The 12,565-nt window shown below is 31.9% G+C and overlaps 1 protein-coding gene across 1 annotated transcript in view; it reads left to right on the top strand.

Moving 5' to 3' along the window:
- The window catches only part of LOC140443711 (proton channel OtopLc-like), a 108,029-nt gene that overhangs the window by 84,684 nt on the left and 10,780 nt on the right, over positions 1-12,565 (top strand). The window lies entirely within an intron of this gene.

Genomic DNA, 12,565 nt, shown 5'->3' on the forward strand with positions numbered 1-12,565 from the left:
ATTTTAGTGAAAAATGACATTCCTGTAATTCTTCCTAATATTCCATCTATACTCATTGGTGCTTCAAATTGCTTTTCAGTAATCTTGTTAATATTCCTTGCATCCAAACATAACCTGATTTCACCTGATCTTTTTCGTACTACTACTATGGGGTTAATAAAACGTGTGTCTGCTTTCTCAATGATTCCATCTTCTAACATATTATTAATTGTTTTGTTTACTTCTTCTCTGTATTTATATGGTATTGGGTATGATTTTGTTTTAAAATCTTTTTCTTCTTTAACTTTTATACTATGGATATAATTTTGTGCAATTCTATTTTCTTTATTGACAAGTCCCTTGTGTTGCTGCAATATGGAAATGACTATTAATTTATATTCTTCAGGGTAATTTAAAACTTTCATCATATCTTCTTCTTTACAAATCACATTATTCTTCAATATGTACTCATTATTCCTTGCTTCCAATTTTACGCACTCCGCCTCGTAGGCATCCATCTGCTTAAAATTTCCATTCCTTAAATATTCACTACAATAATTATTCTTTACATTCTTTTGGGACAATTCCCTATCATCAAAATACATTTCTTCTTCATAAACATCATTATTTTCTTTTAATAATATCCTATCAACTCTTATTCCTTCTTCTACCTCATCTTTCTGCATAAATTTAATTATTTGCCCTTCCAAAGTTATCATTTTTTCTTCAAAATCTATCTTTACTTTCTTCTTTTCCAATTCATCATTTCCCATTAATATATCAACACATAAATCCTTGACAATAAATCCTTGCATATTAATTTCTTTATTAAGAATATTAATTTTAAAATTGGCTAGTTTATCAATTTCACCCAACTTCTTATTATTTGCACCAACAATTTTAATTTTTGGAATCTTTATTATATCTGATAATTTTAATGTATTAAAAATCAAATTCTCCGAGACTAAAGTACTTTCTGAACCAGTATCTATCATAATTTTAATCATTTTATTTTTGGCCAAAGCATTTATATAAATTAAATTAATAGATTCAATAATTTTATCTTCATCTAGAGAAATAAATTCAGAAGGTTTTTCATAATAGCAATGGCCTAACTTGTAATTCAGAAAGTTTACTGCACAAAATTTTGATTATTAGAATTGTCAGATTGTATCTGACCACTTGGATCTGATGTCCTATGTCTTTCCCTACTATGACTTCTACTCACATTTTCCTGCCTTGTACTACTTCGTTCCCTGTCTTCGCAGCTTCTATTCCTTCGAACACAATTTACCTGTCTGTTATAGTTATGTCGCTCTGTATTTCTTCTAGTGTTAAAATCTTGTCTATTATTATTAGTACTGTTATTAAAATGTTGTCTATTATAATTAGTATTATTATTACAATTTTGTCTAATTTGATTACTGTTATTATTATTAAAATTTTGTAAATTATTACCATACCTAGTATTATTGTTATATGATTGTCTATATTGTTGATTATCATTTTTATTATATTGAAAGTTATTGTTGTTTTTTCTGTTGTTATTATTACTTGTCATATTGCCTCTTTGTATTCTTTGAATAAAATTAATAAAACTATCTATTGTTTGAATATTTTGTACAGTTACGGTTTGCACAACATCAGCATCAAAATGTCTAGATACATTTAAGACTGTTTCATCCTCTCTAAGTGGTGGTTCTAAATATTTTGCAACTGTTATCAATTTCAATGCATAATTTACCATATTTGATTTTAAATTTTGATTATACTTTCCAAAATATAGAATTTCTCTAAACTTTGCTTGCTCTAATTCACCCCAATAATAATTTAAAAATTTATTTTCAAATGTTTGAAAGTTATCTAAATCATTTTCAATACTAGCAAACCAAGTTGCTGCATTGTCATTTAATGTCACTCTAATATAATCTTTAATATCATTAATATTATTCACAAATCTTAATTTATGTTTTAAACTATTTATGTATACTCTAGGATGCAAATTTTTTATATTACCAGAGAATTTAATCCCAGTCTCATTTGTTAAATTTAAGTAAGGTCTCCCTATGTCTCTCATTTGTGAAATATCATCTATTCTCTGTTCCACATTTCTTATTTGATTACAATTTATTTGGATATTTTGTTGTATATCGTCTAATTTTTCTTCTGTGTTTCTCCTGTCTTCGTTAATTTTTATTTCTAAGTTACATTTCTGTAACTCTATTTTCTGTTCTATATCTATCTTATTATCTTGAATAATCCTCTTTACTTCTGTCCTCTCATTGTCTATCCTTTTCTTGTAGTCATTCCGTATACTTTTTATTTCATTTGCTACTTTTTTCTCTGCAGTTTCAAGTTTTTTATCCATTTGTTTTTCTATTTGCTTTACAATTTTATTATTATTATCTTCTATTTTCTTTTCTAATTTTCTATAATTCTCTTCCAATTTCTGTTCCATTTTTTTCATGTCCTCTTTGACTTCTTTTGAATTCTCTTCCATTTTTTTCGTATTCTCTTCCATTTTCTGTTCTATTTTTTTTATGTCTTCTTTGACTTCTTTTGAATTCTCTTCCATTTTTTTCGTATTCTCTTCCATTTTTTTCGTATTCTCTTCCATTGTCTTGTTCATCTGCATCATTAATGACATCAAAGCTGCCATATTGACATTTTCCTCTCTTTCTGGATTCATTTCTGCAGTATCTTGTGGAACTTGAACTAAACTCTCCTCTTGTATAGGTTGTGTTTCTACTTCCACATCTTCTTCATTCTTTTTGCTTGTTGTACCTTTCTTTCCTTGAGACATTTTGAGACTTTACTTGTTCAAATATAATTAAAAATAAAATCTATACTTTTTTCTTTCTACTGATAATTAATTTAATTATATGAGAGCACTTATCTTCCCAAACTAATTCTTTTAAATAGAGAGCCACCGCGTTGGGTGCCAAATTGTTATGATGTGTTTTTTGTTTGAATGATGAACAATGAGTATTTTTAATAATATAATATATAGGGTTTTTATCGCGGTTCTCAAAGAATTAGCTTGTAAGTACTTTTTTAAATTATCTTTATTATAACTATTATGAAACACACATATATATCTAACCTAGTCAATGTAAATTTAAAATAAACTATCTTTAAACTGATATTCTTATAAAACTAATTAAATTCTATAGACAATCTAAAATTTAAACAAACTATCTTTAAAATTGAAATTGTTATGACACTAACTAAATTATATTAACAAAATTTTGTACCTTTCTTTCACTGAATACCTAAATGAACTGTTTTCCACTATATATATTCTAATCACCACTGAAAGTCTTCGTACTTCGGTTATCCTTGTTTTTGTGAAATTTCTTTTTCCAATTATCAGCTTCTACCAATTTAAGATATAGTTTTCTTCACCAGCATGTATACACCACCAACCAAACCAGCAAACAGCATTTATATTTATTCTTCTTTTCAATATACCAATATCCAATTATTATAAGTTGATTTATACTAATCTCCAACCATAATATAATTTAATTTCTTCCAATATACCTTTTTTTATCTTCAATAATTATTTGTGTATAATTATAAATGTGCATTAAATTATATGCATAATTTTTAATCTTCATTTAACTCACTATATTAAACATTTTGACTATTTGTACTTGATTCACTGACTCCAACTAACTTTCATAATAAACTGCTTGACTTCTGACTAAAAACTTCCAAAACTGACATAAACTCTTCTGACTGCACTATCTAAAACTTTTCTGACTAAAAACTTTCAAAAACTGCCAAAAACTCTTCTGACTGCACTATCTAAAACTTTTCTGACTAAAAACTTTCAAAAAACTGCCGAACAATTGACTTCACTAAGTAAATGTATCTATCTTCTAACTAACTTTCATGATAAAACTGCTAAAAACTTAAAACTTCTTAAAACTCTTCTGACTGCACTATCTAAAACTTTTCTGACTAAAAACTTTCAAAAACTGCCATCTTGAATCCAAATCACGGGTATTTATATGTTTTTGAATTTCTAGAACCATCTCGTAAGATATCATGTTCCAATTTGTTCTATTTAATACTTGTCTGAATTTTCTGGAACAAACCATTTCGCAAACATGGCCATCTCCGGAGATCCAGAGAATTCCATTCTTTTCTATTAATAATTTTGTTTACATTTAGGCTTTTCAGATCAGAATATATAATTAAATTAGTAACTTAACATTCTAATTTAATAAAATACACATTTCAAACAATATATTATTATAACCCACTTTATATTCGTAAATATTCTTAAACGTCACTTCAGAGTATAAATATCTGTCAAATTTCGAGAGTATTTTTGGTTGCCTAGGCACATGGCTCACTTAAATCTATCTACCACATTATAATTACTAAAATACAACTTTTTACACTTATTATATGCTAATTTATTAAAAATACCCTCACATAAATATATTTTTATTAAATTCTCTAGTATATAACTTATTTAAAACAATCAAATACTTTTTTATATCTAATATTATGTAGTATATAACTTATAAATTATTTTCTATAAACCCTAATCGTATCAATATATATATATATATATATATATATATATATATATATATATATATATATATATATATATATATATATATATATGAACCTGTGATGTAGCCATACGCTAAATAAATAGTTTAATTACGGAGACCGACAAGTATAAAGTCTACGGGAATATACCACGTGCTCCTTATGACAAAATTGTCTTCGTGACAGAATTATATTGATGACATGTATCGTATTGCCCATTACATTTTCACAAACTATACTCACCAACATTTTTGACTCTGCCCTTTCGTTTGCTAATTTTTCTAGTGTATTTTAAGAAGTCTTTTAATCATTTATATAATTTATTTGTTTCGTTTATATTATTAATATCCGTATTTGGAGGTTGGCACTATATTATATTGATATTGACTGGGCAGGCCTTAAGCTGTATGTAATGTCGTACGGTCGAATCATCCTCCATGGTATCCGGAGTTACTGGATGATTAACAGCCGCCGCTCGAGAAGATTAACGAACACTCTTTTGTTCCATCTAAGCAATCCATTGTTTGAGAAATCAATACAGTTTCAATTAATACTAGTGAGAGATTTACTGGGGACTTTGCTGTCAAAGCAATAGCAATATAGAGTACTGTAGTAGTTCGTAGTTTCTTAGATTCAAATATATATCTTACATGAAAAAGGTTTATTAGTAGTCTATGCTCAGAAGGCACCTCGATTGTTAAACAGAGATGTTCTTTCCAGACTTTTACTTATTTCTGAAATAAGGTTTCAACAACAAAGTGTTCACTTTAGATCATTACCTTTCGCGAAATAATTTCCTTCAGACCTTTATTTATTTCGGACAAATATTTTAACGACAAAGTGGTGCTTCAGCTCGTTAACCAAGTCGTAGAATAATTCTAAGTCGTCCGCTTGGGCTTTTATTTATTCCTGATCGTTGGTGATGCATCGAAGCACTGCGGCAGTTCGACAACTCGCTCAGACTTGTATTTATTTTAACAATTTCTGTCTGAATAGTGAAGTGTTTTTTTCGAGCTGTTTAGTTATTTTTGCGAAATAGTCCGTTCCATACTTTTCTTTATTTCCAAGAAATGATATCTTAACAGCACAATCCCGAATTCCTTTACTTGTTATTTGTGGGATAACGTAAAGTCTTGAGACTATATTTATTTATCTTTAGCAAATTTCTAAGTAAAAAATTTCTTTGTTAGAGACGTCTTGAAGTTCGATGATTTTGGAAAAGCTGATAAATAAAAAACGCAGTTTCAATAAAATGGGTTACTCAGTCAAAACAGGTCATGCTTTGTTAAGATTAAGAACTAACTTGTCCTCCTAAAAGCAAGCAATTTATTTGAACCCACACTGTGAGACTTATTCACCTCTTACAATAACGTTAGTGTGTAGCAATTGTAACAATTCATTGGAGCGAGGTGTGTTAATTCGCGTGTAAGCAGGAATCACTCCACCACGCATCAATGCTCCAGGCTAACCCTTTCTCCCTATCTAACTATCAGCCAAATTCTTTTTATGTGGAAGTCCTCGTTAATAGAATTTCAACATGGTACCCTATCCGATTTCAATTCAGGCTAGAGTTAGGCGCGTTTAAAAATTGCTTACTTGGGCCTCAAGTCTTAGCTCTGGGCTGCGACCAGTTTAGAGACTTGGTGCTTAAGGGTTTGGGCCCTACGTGCCCAGGTTTTTTGGTTTTTTTAATTTTTTTGTTGGCTTGCGCGGGTTTGTTAGTATATTTTATAATTGTTTGGTATCCGAAGCATTTTTTTGTGTTGTTTATGGTTTTTTGTGTAGCTTGTATGTAAAAAAGAATTTTATTAGTACATATTAAAAAATCTTAATACCTGGGGCCTACACAGTGCTTGTGGTTGTCCTCGTTGTTAGAGATACGAACTATCCACTTGATTTCTTATTTATTTATTTTCTCTCTGATGATTTATTTATTTTCTCTTCAGGATTTATTTTTATTATATCACACTATTTGTTGCTTGGGTCTTTTATGCTTCGTATCTCAAGCGTCGTATCTCAAGATCTCTCGCAATATGGGTGATTCTTTAATTTGGCGAATTTTATCCTGGCTTTTTTCTTCATTATTTTAGTCACCATGATTTGCTACAGTTCTCTAAATAAAAATCGTTTCGCAACGTAGTTCGGTACGTTGACTGTCTTAGGCTGCTGTTGTGTGCCGCTTGTATCCTCTTCTTTATGGTGTTACAGATGTGTTCCCATGCAAAATATGCATATGTACGTATCAGTAGAATGATATTATTTATTAGCCTTAACTTTGCCTTGATTCTCAGTTTACTTTTTCTACCTGCGAGTTTAAGACGTTTTAAAGATAAAAAATTTGGGTCCTACGTGCCCAGATTTTTTGATTTGTTTAATTTTTTTGTTGGCTTGCGCCGTTTTTTGTTAGTATTTTCTATAATTGTTTGGTCGCCGAAGCCTTTTTTTGTGTTGTTTGTGGTTTTTTGTGTAGTATGCCTGTAAAAAAGGGACCTTATTAGTACATATTAAAAAAACTTAATACTTGGGGCCTACACAGTGGTTGTGCTACGGACTCTCCACTTTATTTCTCTGATGATTTATTTATTTTCTCCCCAGGATTTATTTTTGATAAAATTTAGATGGTGCGGAATCACAGGCTCTTAATATTATAAGAGGAGTACGGCAGGGATGCCTTTTGTCACCCCTGATTTCAACGTTTACTCCGAAAGAATTTTCAGAAAAGCACTTTCTAAAAAACAAGAAGGGATACTTGTGAACGGTGAAGTCATCAATAATTTGCGATATGCGAACGATACAGTACTCCCAGCTTCTATTCAAGATGATCTGCAAACATTACTTGATAGTGTCGTTGAGAGTTGTAGGGAGGCAGGTCTGGATCTAAACATACGGAAAACCAAAATACTCGTAATAAGTAAACAATAGCATATAAAACCGTCTATATATGTAAATAATACCAAACTTGAGCAAGTTAATAAAATAGTTTACCTTGGACAGCAATTAAATTGTAACGCAGAAAGTCAGAAATTAGATCTAGGATAGAGCAGACTAGAGCGGCTTTTAGAAGGATGTCCAAGGTGTTATGTAATAGAGACCTAAAATTGCCATTGAGGATTTGCCTACTTCGCTGCTACTTGTTCTCGGTCTTACTTTATGGTGTCGAGTCCTGGTCTTTAAATAAAATCGATCTAAATCGCCTTGAGGCTTGCGCAATGTGGTGCTATAGAAGAATTTTAAAAGTTTCCTGGGTGAAGAAGAATCGAATCTCCACAATACTAGAACTTCTCAGCAAGACTACTGAGATCATAAAAAGCATCAAGCGGGGAAAGCTAGAGTATTTCGAACATGTAATGAGAGGTTTCAAAGATAGGCTACAAAATACCAGGCAAGGAAAAATAGCAGGCAAACGCAGTCCACGACGAAGAAGAACCTTATGGTTGAAGAACTTGCGAGGTTGGTATGGTGTTGATACAAGCATGCTATTTAGGGTGGCAGTGAATAAAATTAAGATAGCTATGATGGTAACCAACGTTGTGAAAGGACATGGTACATGAAGAAGAAGAAGATTTATTTTTATCTTATTACACTATTTGTTGCTTAGGTCTTTTATGCTTCGTATCTCAAGCGTCGTATCTCAAGATCTCTCGCATTTTGGGTGATTCGTCAGTTTGGCGAATTTTATCCTGGCTTTTTCCTTCACTATTTTAGTCACCATGATTTGCTACAGTTCTCTAAATAAAAATCGTTTCGCGACGTAGTTCGGTACGTTGATTACCTCTCTTAGGCTGCTGTTGTGTGCCGCTTGTATCCTCTTCATTGCAGTGTTACACATGTGTCCACATGCAAAAGATGCATAATATGTTAGTACCAGTAGAATGATATCATTTATTAGCCTTATTTTGCCTTGATCTTCAGTTTAATTTTTCTACCTGCGAGTTTAAGACGTTTTAAAGATAAAAAATATGTTTCTGCATAAAAATAAGGTAATCCCATGGCTCTATTGCACTACCCCACGTGCCGCTACTGCATTTAGGTATATGCATTACCCAATAAAAAGAAAGCTTATTTTCTGTACTTTAAAATAGTCTATTATAAAATATTTTAGGACTAACGGTAACCGAAATACGGTTCGTCAAATTGTGACACTTGCAATAATTTGTATATACTTAATGTACAATTAAATAATACTCCAGTCGCAGCGTCAGAGACGAAAATGCCACTTTATCTCTAAAAATTATACGAACAATCTGAATTTTGCTGAGAATGTCAATTTTTAGACACCAAAAAAAGATGCAAAAAAGTTTAACACTCCTCTGTCAAGACCGGTATCACTTCCGAAGCACTAACTTCATTCATACACAGACTGTCAGCAAGGAGGCGCTCCCTGTCTTGTTCGGGGTAGCGCGTGGAAAACCCTCATTGCTCCTATCACGGCATCACTCCCAGACGGGCATTTCTTCCTTCCCCACAGTCTGACTTACGCAGTCTAACTCATATAGTCTGACCCACTTTTCTAGCTTCAACTTTCAGCATCTTTTTCTCTTACTTTTGCCGTTGGTCTAGCTGTCTTTCTTCCTCTTCCTTTTTCTTGATCACTGTACGAATATAGCTGTTGTGTAATCTAGTCCAACCTGCTTTATTTAGAATCATTCTCTCAATAATTTCTCTCACCTTAAGAAAATTCACGACTGTCGCTCGTTCCATTCTGTTCCTTTCTACTATACATCTGTTGCACTCTAACATCGTATATGTCACAGTGTCCGAGTGTCCACACTATAGGCATTCATCTGTGTCAGCCTTTCCGAACCTAGAGAGGTAGGCCCTAAAACACCCGTGTCCTGTGAGCACCTGCGTCAGGAAATAATCCAGTCGCCCGTGGCCACAGTCTACCCAATCTCTTATGTTGGGAATCAGAATTTTCGTCCACTGTGCCATATCCTTTATGTTGTTTCATTCTTCTTGTCATCTTTCAATTGACCTTTCCCTTTCCTGTCTTTTCTCGGCCATAGTAAGTTTTGGACCTCTTCTCTCTTTTCTTTCCACCGCCAAAACATGCAACGGAACACATCCAGTGATGGTCCACAAGGCTGCCGCAGACAGTTCTGTAGGCGCTCGTCACTCACAACAGACTTGTTCTGTTTATTTGTGTTATGAGCCTCCTATAGGCCGATATCTCTCGAGACTAGTGCCGCGTGGAAGATGATCGACTGTACAATACCGTTTAAGACCCTCCTCCTTTCGGACTTGGGTCCCTCAATGTTATGCATCACCCTCGCCAACGCAGCCGCATTATTTGCAGCCTTCCGGGCTACCTCCCGTACGTGCCACCCCAACTTTCCATTCTGGTGCAATGTCACCCCTAGGTATTTTACGTATTTCTTGGGTGCTAGACATGCTCCCGCACATTGTAATTCAACACTTTGGCTGTTCCCTTTCCCCTTCAGAATAATGGCTTCGGTTTTCTCTTTTATTTTTGTAAGGTTTTTTTTGTAAAGCAATGCCTATACTCTCTTGAAACATCAAGTTTGTTCCTGTTTTTCTGCCTCATTTTTTGAATATATTTTTGTAAAAAAAATGATTTTTAACTTTAAAAAGTAACATTTTGATAAGAAATTTAATTTTGAACAACTTTTCTGTAGATGTATATGCAAGAAAACTGCATAGAATTAACCCAAATTCACTCTAGTTCATAGGGACAAATTCACCCCTTTCTCAAAAACGTACCTCTTGAAATAGTAGCGCTCTCCGGTTTTTTATATTTGGGGGTCCAGTAACCATATAAAATAATAAGACCCCTTTAAAAAAATAGTTCCTTTCTAAAGTACATAATCAATAGCCTAATAATACTCATTTAATAGAAACATTCAAATTCAAAAGAAAACAATCCGACTCGTGTAACAAAAGCAAAACTCAAAAAGGGAGAATTTGTGACAAGATACTGTAATACTAAGGCAGTTGTAGGAAAATGGTGAGGCAAGAGAGACGTTCTATTTCTGACATCACAGAAGGCTCCAGATATAATCTATGAAGAAACAAAAAAAAAGAAATATTCCAGTATTCCAAAATAGAATATCATCAAATAATTTATTGATGTTCGATCAAATGGAGTTATATTCCTTTTGTATCAGTTTGTCGTAGAATTAATTGGTATAGGAGTAACCTAATTAAGTGGTTATAGAACTTTTAGTGAACGTAGCAGTGGTAAATGCATATATTGCATAACCATAACTGACAAAATTTATTATAACATAGTTTTGAGAGCAAATCTTGAACACACTTTTTAAACAGCCCTCAACTGCCTGTCAATAGTAGTCAAATGAGCAAAGAGAACCTGAGAGAAACTACAAACTTGTTGAATGAAATACGGGAGGAAGCTGCACTCAGTGCTACAGAAATTGAGTGAAAGAAATTAAAGAAAGAAAGAAAAATGAAAAGCGTATCCACTTAAGAATTCAAAGGAAGTAAAATCATTTTAAAAGACCTGCAATAAAAAGTGTTTTTTTGCACTGAATGTTTTTTGCTATATATAACAGTCAGATAAAAAGTACTATTTTGTTCAAACGAGATTTACATAGTTTTCAAACAATAACTTTTGTTTCAAACCGTTTATGGTACAAAACTTTTTGTATCATATTTTGACATGATTTGTAACTCTTTAAATAAAATAATTTGATAAAAAATAATACACCTCAGTTTCTGTGAAATATATAAAATATTTTAGTCTAGGCGGGATCTGTTTTGGATTGGACATTTTCCATAGGAAGCTTTTTTTTGCTGGAATCCGTTCAGGATGTGCCCAGTATCGATAATCACAATATGCGCCAGTCGCAAACCCTGTGCTAAATTTTTTATTTAACAAAATCTGAAAACAATTGAAAATTTCTCATTTTTTTGCTCCTATTTTCGTTTATAATTCGGAAAATATTGATCCTACAGAAAAAATTATGACAAGTTAAAAGTTTCGTTATTCAATTTATACAATATTTCGTTAGCTGGAAATTAAAAATTTAATGTTTATTGTTGAAAACATAGCAATAATTGGAAAAAAAGTACAAAAAAATGAAGTTAATCCTTTAAATGTTTTCGACTTTCTAAACTTGACTTACATGCTCCATATTCCGCCTAGAAAAACCTTTTAATATGTTTAAAACTTGTCCTAAATTTTGTTAAGATCGGTGGGATAGGTTTTTGCATAATAATTTTGCAATCCAGCCTATTGGAAAAAAATTGCAAATTTTCAAATTTACAGTAGGCCCTAAATAAGGCCCTCAGATAGTTGCAAATTTTTTTACACATAAAGGAAGGCTCAAACTTTCAAACGCTTTTTGTAAAATTTAAATTGGTTCACTAGGAGAGCCTAGAAATTTTTTTAAAGTTTTAAACATTTTTTATATATATTAGGCTTATAAACAAATTGAATAACTTTAGGAGCTTTAAACATATCAATTTTAAAATTTATACACTTAAAGAACATGAAAAGACGCTTCTTTAAAAAAAAAAGATACATTCGGCTTACTGGTTGTGAGATATTGAAGGTCAAAGTTGGCATACATTTGCCGTGTAACTCGTTTAGAGGGCTCGTTTTTAAACAAATACCCTCGTCTTGTCAAGTACTTTTTATATGAAAAGTTTTACGTAATGCGCTTCATGCCAACATCCATAAAAAAGGCAAATAAAAAACCGTTTTCGCATAAACTGTCGCTCGGAATACATGACTGTTCAAAGTTCAAAATGTGTGGCGAGTTCAAAATCATAGCGCGCGCTAAAAATTGCATTATCTAGGCTTCTTGTTAACCAATTTTGCTCTTTTTTTTTTGAATTGATGTCTCGGACGACAAGGATTTCAAATATCATATTTTCAAATAACATTTTTAATTGCAAATTGGGAAATTTGCAATAAACAATTGTATGTTAAACAAGTAATTGCATTTTTTCTTCATGCATTTTTTTGAGCTTGCCATTTATACATTGAAGTAAATTGTTACTTTTAGTAAACAAATATGTATTTATAAATTCT

Source organism: Diabrotica undecimpunctata, chromosome 6 (genome assembly GCF_040954645.1).
Source record: "Diabrotica undecimpunctata isolate CICGRU chromosome 6, icDiaUnde3, whole genome shotgun sequence".
Lineage (NCBI taxonomy): Eukaryota > Metazoa > Arthropoda > Insecta > Coleoptera > Chrysomelidae > Diabrotica > Diabrotica undecimpunctata.